The sequence below is a fragment of the Python bivittatus genome, unplaced genomic scaffold, assembly GCF_059951505.1.
Source record: "Python bivittatus isolate LINGU-HERP-01145 unplaced genomic scaffold, Pbiv_v1 ctg000350_np1212, whole genome shotgun sequence".
In the NCBI taxonomy this organism is placed as follows: Eukaryota; Metazoa; Chordata; class Lepidosauria; order Squamata; family Pythonidae; genus Python; species Python bivittatus.
This window is the reverse complement of record NW_028277074.1, coordinates 10,542,018-10,551,943: the sequence shown is the minus strand read 5'-3', so window position 1 is coordinate 10,551,943 and position 9,926 is coordinate 10,542,018. Positions and strand designations below refer to the sequence as shown.

The 9,926-nt window shown below is 39.0% G+C and overlaps 1 long non-coding RNA gene across 1 annotated transcript; it reads right to left on the bottom strand.

Moving 5' to 3' along the window:
* Positions 1 to 2,676: 2,676 nt before the first annotated feature.
* Positions 2,677 to 4,426, bottom strand: LOC148215117 (uncharacterized). Its single transcript, XR_015796767.1, has 3 exons — positions 4,088 to 4,426; positions 2,909 to 3,332; positions 2,677 to 2,814 (listed from the first exon to the last, which is right to left on the bottom strand). It is a non-coding gene; the product is annotated as an uncharacterized LOC148215117 (long non-coding RNA).
* Positions 4,427 to 9,926: the final 5,500 nt, after the last annotated feature.

Sequence of the window (9,926 nt, the reverse complement as noted above, 5' to 3'; positions counted from 1 at the left end):
CTTCAAGAATATTCTGAAGCTGCAACTGGTTCAGAATGCAGTGACATAGGTGGGTTTTGGTGCTCCATGACATGCCTATGTAGCACTTTGCAAGCTGCACTGGCTCTCAGTGGTATTCCAGATTCAGGATACCAGTTGTCATCTATAAAGCCCTACATGACATAGGGCTAGATTATTTGCTGGATTGCCTGTCCCTGATAACTTCTGCTTGTTCCACCAGAACTGACAGGTGGGTATGCTCTAGATCCCTTCTAGAAGCAATGCCATCTAATGGGACCCAGGAGATATGCCTTTACTGCAGTGTCTGCCCTCACTCCCCCAAGAGATCTGTATGGCCCCAACTTTGTTGGCATTCTGAAACAGCTTTAAAACATGTATATTCTATTAAGCAGTGGGCTGGGACATTACATGACCCTCCCTGTATGGCTGTAAGATGACAGTCTTTTGAGGACCTCAGCTGCATTGTACTAATGTCACATGGTGTTTATTTTTCTAAATTTGTGGGTTTAATTATTATGATTTTAATTTATTGTTAGCCACCCATAGAAGTGAGATGGGCAGATATGTTTAAGTAAAATAAAATTAATCTGTCCCAGAAAGAGTGAGGAAAACTTGAACAGTCTGTTTAGTGATGAATGCTGGTAAACAATCTGAAGCTTGATCCAAAGAAGATTCACCTTCAACCAATATATATTTTTTTCCATAAGAGTATTTTGTAATTGCATAAAAATACAGAAATAAACATACTTACTACATTAATCTTTAAAATTATTTTATCAGTTGCCTAGTTCATAGGCAAGTATGGTTGCCAATTACAGTATCTCTACATCTCTGCTTTTATCAGAAATGGGATCCATACACATTTAGTACTGTATCTCTATTCTGAAGAATTTCACTTGTTATCTGATCAGCTGACCACCCTGTATTTACTAGCTACTTTCCATGTTCAGACTGAAGTCACAATTCTCAGCAATAAAAAGCCAGCTGATCTGACCTGTCAGTCCCTGATCACAACAGTACTTGTTATAAGTTTTTTTTTAATCGATAATTCATCGGCTGCCCTACTTGCTTAACAGTAAATCTCCCTGAACTATCTTTTACTTTTCAGTAAATGCACATTGCAGCTATAAATTATGATTACTAATGATGTAAGTAGTAACTTTTCTATTAATACTGTTTATAAGTATGTGGGACTGCTGCAAGAAAGGACAACAAAAACAAGAAAATGCTATTTCAATATCAAAAAATCATCCTAGTTAAGCTGTAACAAATCAGTTATGCCAGACTGGGAAGGTCATTGTAGACAAAATCTTACATTTAAAACACAAGCTCAGAAAGAAGGTTTAATGTGTTATGTAAACCACACACGGTGGTCTCACATAGAGCACCAAACTACAGATAAGCTGATCACACAATAGTTCGAAAAGACCAACCCAATTAAAAAGCACATTGTAGCACTTTAAGATATTTTTTTTCACAAACTCAACAGTGGAGAGATGCTGTTTTGCCTAGATACACAATTCTACCCTTTAAAAGTAAATCAAGCTAATCAGGTGACACAATGAGAATCACAATATTTGCTGGGCAATGTTGCTTTTGTCACAGTAGTTTTGTGAAATGCAGTATCAGATTACATGCAAAACCTGCAGGAAGAGTAGTATCCCATATTTAAATAGCAATACTAAGGAAGGGATGATACACTGTTTCCCCACACATTTTAACCTATACTTTATTTCCAAATTAAGGTGTGCAGAGCTGTGGAAAAGCACACATGTATATACCTCAGAATCATACTTTGACCTCTCCTCCTCTCCCTTAAAAGCTCTCAGTGGATAAGGCAGCTGTGGTCAGCTGAAAGTCTATTATTTAGAAGAAAATGCTGGCACTGAAAGACTGCTGAACATGAAAACATGCCAGTTGTAACTTCCAAACAGACTGCTGTGTGAAAATGGCTTGGAACATTCCTAGAATTAGGTGAGGACTCATGAAAGGCACTAATGCAGTTGCGTGGGGGGTTCTAATATCAGGGATGTGTTGAAGAATATGTCAGATTTTCTGCCTTATTTGGGTACTTTGCCCCAGTTGAGAATTATGTACCGTGCCCTGCATTGATGGGTTATTGTTCTGCCTCAGACAGCATGTTGTTATGCATGCACACGTACATGATGTTCACATACAGGAAGCCAAGCATAGTTTTCCAGAAACAAAGCAGGGCGGATGGTGTCCTTCTTTGAAGCAGTGGTTCATGGTAAGAAACAAGGCTATTGTGGATATATATCCTCTTTGTTCATCAACATTTCACATGTCACAGATTTAATTTCTGGCTCCTTATTAACTGTTGTCACTGGAAAAGGCAACATTTAGGGACCCTGGCTGATCAGATGAAGGCTAAGCTGGCTAGGACTTGGATAGGTGACCACCAAGTAATCCCAAAGCTGCCAACTAAACAGGGAAGAAACAATTCTGGAAGAAGGCAACAGCAAACCACTTTTACACTGTTGTCAAGAAAATAACATTGTAATGTCCATGCAGTTAGCATGTGGTCGACTTGGGGCACGTTACATTAACTTGTGGCGTCTCCTTTTAAAGAGACACTTCTCCAACCTGCAGGAGGCTCTGCGTACGGTTAACGTTCAGCGGGGCTTCCTCCCAGTTAACGAACTGTAAGGTTGCAGCCCCGTACAGCGCGCTTCTGGGCTTCAGCAGGCAGCCCCACCGCACTCGCTGGCAGAAAAATGTCCTGAAGGAGAGAAGTTGTCGCCAATTTCGGCTGCACCCCTTTTGCTCCACAAACGGGGAAAACGAACTCGACAGCTGGAGGAGATGAATGGAAAAAGGTAAAGGTGGCAGGCAAAAGAAAAATAAATAATAAAAGCCGGCTCAAGTGTCGGTATCTTTCTCTTCTCACCAGGGTTGTGGAGGCGGGAAGGAATGTGGCGGTTGTGGTATTCCCCCGACTTCCGAGGACGTTTCTTTTTCTCTGCTTCCCCTTTCCTGGCCTCACAGTGTGACTTCTCGGCGTTCCCAGGCTCGGGAGTTGCGGCCAGTGCGGGGCGGGGTGGATGCACAGAGGAGATGGTGGACGGTGGCTGCGCTGACTGCTGCAGAACAGGCGAGTTTATCCACGCACACGCGCTCCGCTCTAGCCAAGCGCCAGTCCGCAGGGGGCTCTTTCCATTGTGTTAGGCGGAGAGGCGGCAGCGTCGAACCTCGCTGACCAGCGCTACGCCCTGTAGTTGCCTGTCCTTTGAAAGGGGAGCGAAGTTTCCCCCTCCAGCGGCAGCCGCCACGACCCGTTTATAAATAACTTATGCGCTGCACGACTTCTCCACCTGCAGTATGCACAAGCCAGGGAGACAGTGCAGGAAAGTGCGAGAAGCTGGGCGTCTTTAGATGAAAGGGTAACTGGATTTCATTCAGAGCCCACCTACCCAATAATACTCCCTTCTCTCATCGAAAGCCGGGGCGGGGGGAGTCATGGGAAGGTAGAAGAGGATGTTGCAGTTGGACACCATTCATCAAAACAAACCTGCCTGTATTTGTAAAGTACCCTGGCTAGACCTCACTTGGGAGGGAAATAGGATCCCCCCCCACACACACACACACATATGCAAAATCTCTGCCTGCCTTCTTTAAAGCCTGGCTCTGCAAGGAAAACCACACACAAATCATCTCTATGTAAAGTTGGTTTATCAAATTCTACCTGTCTTATACATCAGCTCAAAAGCACAGAAAAACCGATGAGTCTCCATCACATTTACTCAATTAACTATCCCGGGCAAGGTGAAAGTTGCTGCTTTTAAAAACAGAGCCTTTGATCCCAGCTCCAGTTGCTTTTCAACTTTAATGGAGCAGTAGTTGCAGCCTCATAGAGGAGCAGTCTCAAGGGATCTGCAAATAAACTTGTTGGATTTACATTAAGGTTTCCTCTTTTAATCACACTTAGTTGTGTGCTGTGATTTTGTTTCCTATCAGCTTATCTCAAATCCAAATAATGGTCACACAATCATGGGTCTCCCCATCCCTTTTTTTTTTTTTTAAAGGAAAGCAAATCTGACACTTGTAGGCAAAAAAGGTAAGAACTTACCCGCTAAGATAAGGATGTCAGAAAACTAGTAGCTCCATGATTCAGACAGTCCTTGCAACTTTCCTTTACACAGAGAAAGAAGGGCTTTCAAGCAGGAAAGAAAAAAAAAAGAATGGTTTCAGTATAAAAAAGGGATGAAAAGGGATTTCTTCCCAATATGAGGACTCCTGTAAAATAAAATCCTCCTTCGGAAACGAATTCTTTCAGACCCGTTATCTGTATTACCATTAATGTGCAGAGCAGAAGGCACTGCATACAAATAGATCCAAGTAAGAGCTTCTATTGGTAGCTGTGGTGGGCCCCTGGGTCCTACTGCTCCATCTCAAGCAAACTACAAAGCAGCAATTTTCAAGCGGCTTGCAGGAAAATGGGGTGGGAGGACTACCCTTGAAGAATAGATTCTTTACCTCCGCTGCGACGTTAGTGTTGCTGATGTTTAACTAAAGAAAACCCACATTCTGCAGACACCTTTCTTTCCCCAACTGCCACAGGGGTATTGTGCTGGATTGGGAGAAAATGGTAGGACACTTAAAAGGAAGTTTGTGAGGAATGCTTCTGTGTGTAGCAGAGGGTTCTTGGAAAGACAGTTGCTGGCATGCTAATCCTAGATATATCTACTTGAAACTCTCCATCAATTTCAGATGAAATCCCTTTTAAGCATGCTCCTGAAAAAAAACCCTAACAAATAAAAAACAGTCATTTAAGCAATAATAGCTGGCTTGCACCATTGCAATTTTATGGTATAGCAAAAAAGAAGTAGCTGATTGGGTTAAGTTGACTTCTGGCTCCTTGTTAGAGAAATGGCTTCTACCTGACAGCCAAACCTTAACACCAGTCGTATATGTGTAAAGAGGTCAGAAAGTGCAACTAGGCTTATCATCAGTATTGCTCACAATAGCATAGCTTTCATCAACTGTCAGAAATGAAGTAGAAAACCTGCCAAGGCAGCATTTCTAAGAGCTGCTGCTGAACTGGTTTCAAGGGCAAGGCTTTGCATTTTGCAAAGGATCATGGAGAAGGTAAGACACACAGTGTTTATTGTGTCAATTATTCCATTCATTTTCCTAAGAACTAACAAATCCAGCTTTTCAATTTGGGATAAATAAATAAATAAAAATGTTCAGATTCATTAGCTGTCTAAACTACACATTTCAGGTGTGTTCTAAATAGCATTGCAGATATTTTTTTGTGAAAAATTACATAGGAAATATTTCTAAATCACCTAAAAACTTAAATATACCTAAAATCACCTAAATGCATCTAAAAACTGTGTGTCAAGTACACCTAAGCAGCAACTGTACTACTTAGTAGAGTGGTAGTTCCAGCAGAACATCTTTTTAAAGGAAACAGAAACTAAATACAGCACCAGTTTAACATCAGGTTCCACCTTGCCAAAGTAAACATATATTCCTTCAGCTCACGCATTCCTTCAATTCATCTTCAGACAGCCTGCTGAGACTTCCTCCTCTGTTGGGAGGCAAGGTGGTACACCTTCACAGTCTCATATTGTAGAGCATGCTTTCTTCAGAGGCCCAAAAGTCATCTACTTCCTTCTCATATTCTGGGAGATTGTTAAAACCTTCCAGTTTCCACTCCATTTGATTGGCTGTAATTGCTCGTCTCTGTGTTTGCTTGTTTATTTTATTTTATGTACTATTGATATCATTTCATTTAATTTCTGTTTTGATTATTACAAATCAGATTACAGTCCTACGTGGACTGTAAGAGTAATGTCAGATGTTCAAGCTGGCTTTAGAAAAGGCCAAGGAGCACAAAACTTTATTGCTGATGATGCTGGATAATTGAGTAAGCCAAAGAATACCCAAAATAAGTCAATATGTGATTCATTGATTATATAAGGGTTTAGTTATACTGATCATGTCAGACTGTGAAATGTGCTTAGGAAAATTGGACTCCCAGAATATCTCATTTTCCTCTTGCAAAACTTATATGCAGGTCAGGAACCTACAACCCAGACAGGATTTGGCAAAACAGACTGGCTTCAGTTGGAAAAGGAAGTAGACAAGACAGTATAATCTCACCTTATTTATTCAACTTTTATGTTGAATATATATTTAGGAAATCTGAATTGGAAGAAGATGACTGTGGTTTTAAAATTGGAGAAAGGAACTTCAGTAACCTCTGCTTGCTGATAACACTCTTCTGATAGTTGAAATGCAATGTATCTGCAACCTTTAGTAATGAAAGTCAAGGAGCACAGTGGAAAAAAAATGGGACTATTATTAACTTTAAAGAAGACCAAAGTAATGATAAATGTATAACAACTTAGAATTAACATGGAAAATACTAAAGTGGTAGATAGCTTTGCCTTTTAGGATTGACTATCAACAATAAAGTAACCAGCAGTCAAGAAATATGCCACAGACTAACACTTGATAGAGTAGCAATGAAGGCCTTGGAAAAGATATTCAAATACCAGGGTGTATCTGTACCTATAAAGATCACATTTGTGCAGGCAGTGTCTTTCCCTATGACACTCTACGGAAGTAAAAGTTGGGCTTTTGAAGAAGCAGAATAGAAAGAGTATTGACATTTTTGAACTTTGGTGTTACAGAAACTTCAGAGAATACAATGGACAGACAAGAAAACAAAGAAATGGACCATTGAACCCAGAGTTCTCACTTGAGTCAAAAATGACTAGGGTCAAATTATCATAATTTGAACGCATTATGCAAAGACCTAGATGCCTTGAGAAGTCTATAATGCTGGGGAAAGTAGAGGGCAAGAGACTAAGAGGAAGACCTACAGCAAGGTGCATGCACTCAATTACAGCCTCCGTGAGTGCATCATTAGAAGACCTGAAGGATCAAGTTAGAGACAGATCATCATGGAGAAAATCTATCTATGTAGTTGCTAAGAGTTGACACTGACTTGATGGCACATAATCAAATGAAATACCAGTAAACAGCATACAAGATTTTAATCTGGCTATTAAAAATCTGGCTTGGCATGCCTTTCTTTTTTCTTTTGGCTGGTGTGGGGCAACTTTCAAAAAAGTAATGATTGTATGTAGTAACAGAACCAGTTATTGACCAATTTCATTGTTCTGGAAATGAATAAGCTTCCAGTAAAACTTAAGAAAATAAACCTGATGTTCCCTTCTATTCTCTTGATGCTGTTTAGCAGTTTAAATGCTAACACTTCACTGTGGCATTATTTGCACTCCTAATTCAAACTAAACATTGTATTATAGAAGGCTGATTTTTTTTTTAAAGCTCAGTGTGTTTTTAAAGTTGAAGATCCACAATTATTTGCAAGGGTTATTGAATTCAGAGTAACATTCTTTGGTACATATGCATATGATAACAGCCATGCAATAAATACATATAATACATATGAATTATTAAATACAGTCAAGGTTTTGGGGTGGGGGAGTGGATGCGTTTCATGAAGGTGTTTAACTCTGGAATGTAATTACCAGAAAAATATGAGATTTTCCTCTGGTTGTGGCTATAGATAGTTCCTGTGGACGTTGCTATGGGCGGTTCTATGGGATAATCATAATGAGGTCCTCCTTATTGTATATAAAGGTGGGGATGAATTTAATAATAAATAACAATAAATGAATTCCTGCTTATTAAAATATATCACAATGCTATTTGGCCTTTGATATATATATTTTTTTGTTTTAAAGCATAACACAAAATGAATGTGTGTGTGTGAGGGAGAGAGAGAGAGAGAGAGAGAAAGGTGTGCACATGTGTGTGCGCACACAAGCACAAATAGCAGACATGAATAATGATGTTTATTTAGATGACCATAACAAGTCATGAGGATGTGAACATGACACATGTATCATGATATCATCATACAAATGGCACAATTATGTACTTGAAACATTGTGGCATCTCCAAGTATGTGGATAATATCTTTTCCATCATGATGCACATGTCACTTCCCCCTTGCCCATTGCAGAAATCCATGGATATACATGCTTCAAAAGAATGTTTTGGCTCTTACTTTTCTAAAAAGATGCCACTGTTTTGTACAATCTCTTCTCATTGAAGTAAATAATGGTATAATTCTTTATGCCTAGGCTCCACTGAAGCCTTACTTTAATGAATAGCAGAAAGGCACTGTACTCATGCACAGACTGAAGCGCTTCTTCCAAATTATTTTAGAAGTATGTGCACCCTAATCGATAAAGTAGCATAGTGTAATCACTATATGTTCTGTTATTTTATATTTACCACAGAAAATCTAGTAGATGAGTATACTCAGCACTACAGGATTCCAGATGACCACTAAATGGCAGAAAAGAGTAAGAGATTTCTTTATATTTTTGTTGCCATCTAATGGACATCTGGATTTTGCAGACCAGATAGCCCTATTACTTACTATTAAATTATGTATCACACATTAGTCTTTAACGTGTTACCACTTCACTGAATTTTATGCATATATAATTTAATGCGATAAAACAAGTTTGATATAAGGTTTCCTTTTCTTATGCAGATCCAATAAGACACTGAGAGCACAGAAGCAAATTAATCCATAAGAGGGGGTGGGGGGGAAAAGGAAAATGCTTTTCCTCTATGGATGATTAACAAGCTCACTGACAAGCTGAGAAGCCAATGTGTGTATTAAAGCAGGGAGTATGGACTGGTAGCTTGAGCCAGCAGGGATGGAGGCAGAAAGACTAAAGCTCGGTGTGAGATGAGATAGGCAAGGAATATAAAATAAAATACACATTTATGATTATTTTTTGAGGATGTCCAAAAGAAGAGAAGATTCAGGAATTTTGTTAGTCTGTTGGGAGTGGAAGGCAATAAGAATAGGATACAGGGACAAGGACAGCAGCTTCACACCTTTGTTTATTTATGTAGGATGATTAAGAAAACAACAACAAAATTCATTAACAGCCCCATTTCTGAATATTGGACAACAATTGCACCTTTTCCCCCCAATTTCTGGCATATCTCTAATAATCTAGGAGTCTTCAAAGATTATAGTTAGCATTTTTTAAATAATTTCTGCTGGCTTCTGTATTGCTTGAATATACAGGAAGAGAATACAATAGGAAAAGAAAAACAGAAGCAGAAAATGTATAGGTCAGCATCATCACTGAAAGGCCCACTCTCCCTTAGGGCCACCTACCTCAACTTACTAGAAAGGGGAAAAAAATGGATAATACCCTCTGAACAATGTTTTAGAGCCCTGGAGGATTGATCCATACTAAAGAAGGGACTGGAACTATAGCTGTAATTAGAAATGGATTTGGAATCAGTACAGATGGTCTTGGCATAAGTATCCCTTGGTCCTAGTTAACAATTGGAAATCAAAACCAATAAATAGATTTGCAAGAATGTTTAACAATGTATTATGATTAATAATACATAATGCTTAAAGCATCAAAGAAATTGATGATACACTGATCAATTTTCCTTTAACAATCTAATATTCTATTTATAAATATTTCTAAACTTATAGATAAAGAGTATTTAAGATGTTATGTTTAAAGCATTCCATCCTCACTTTAGTGCAATAAACTAAGGACTCAATCTGCAATTCTGTTAAACTTGCAGCACAATTCTAATCAGCTTGGGAACAAGCTGATTCCTCTGTCTTCTGATAGATACTAGCCTTCTTAAGATGCAAAACTGTCTGGCATGTAATAATTAAAAAATCCATAAGTGGGCTTTTAATGTGTATTCAACTGCACTTGAAAGAACTGAGCTCCTGTATGCTTGAAGGATTTTGGACCATGAAAAAGTACAGATATAGAGCTTATATGTGATGGCAAAGAGAGTGTTTTCTAACTTGTCTCTTTTTGCCTCCCTTATTGCAAAATAGTAATGCATATTTAATAGTTAACTCT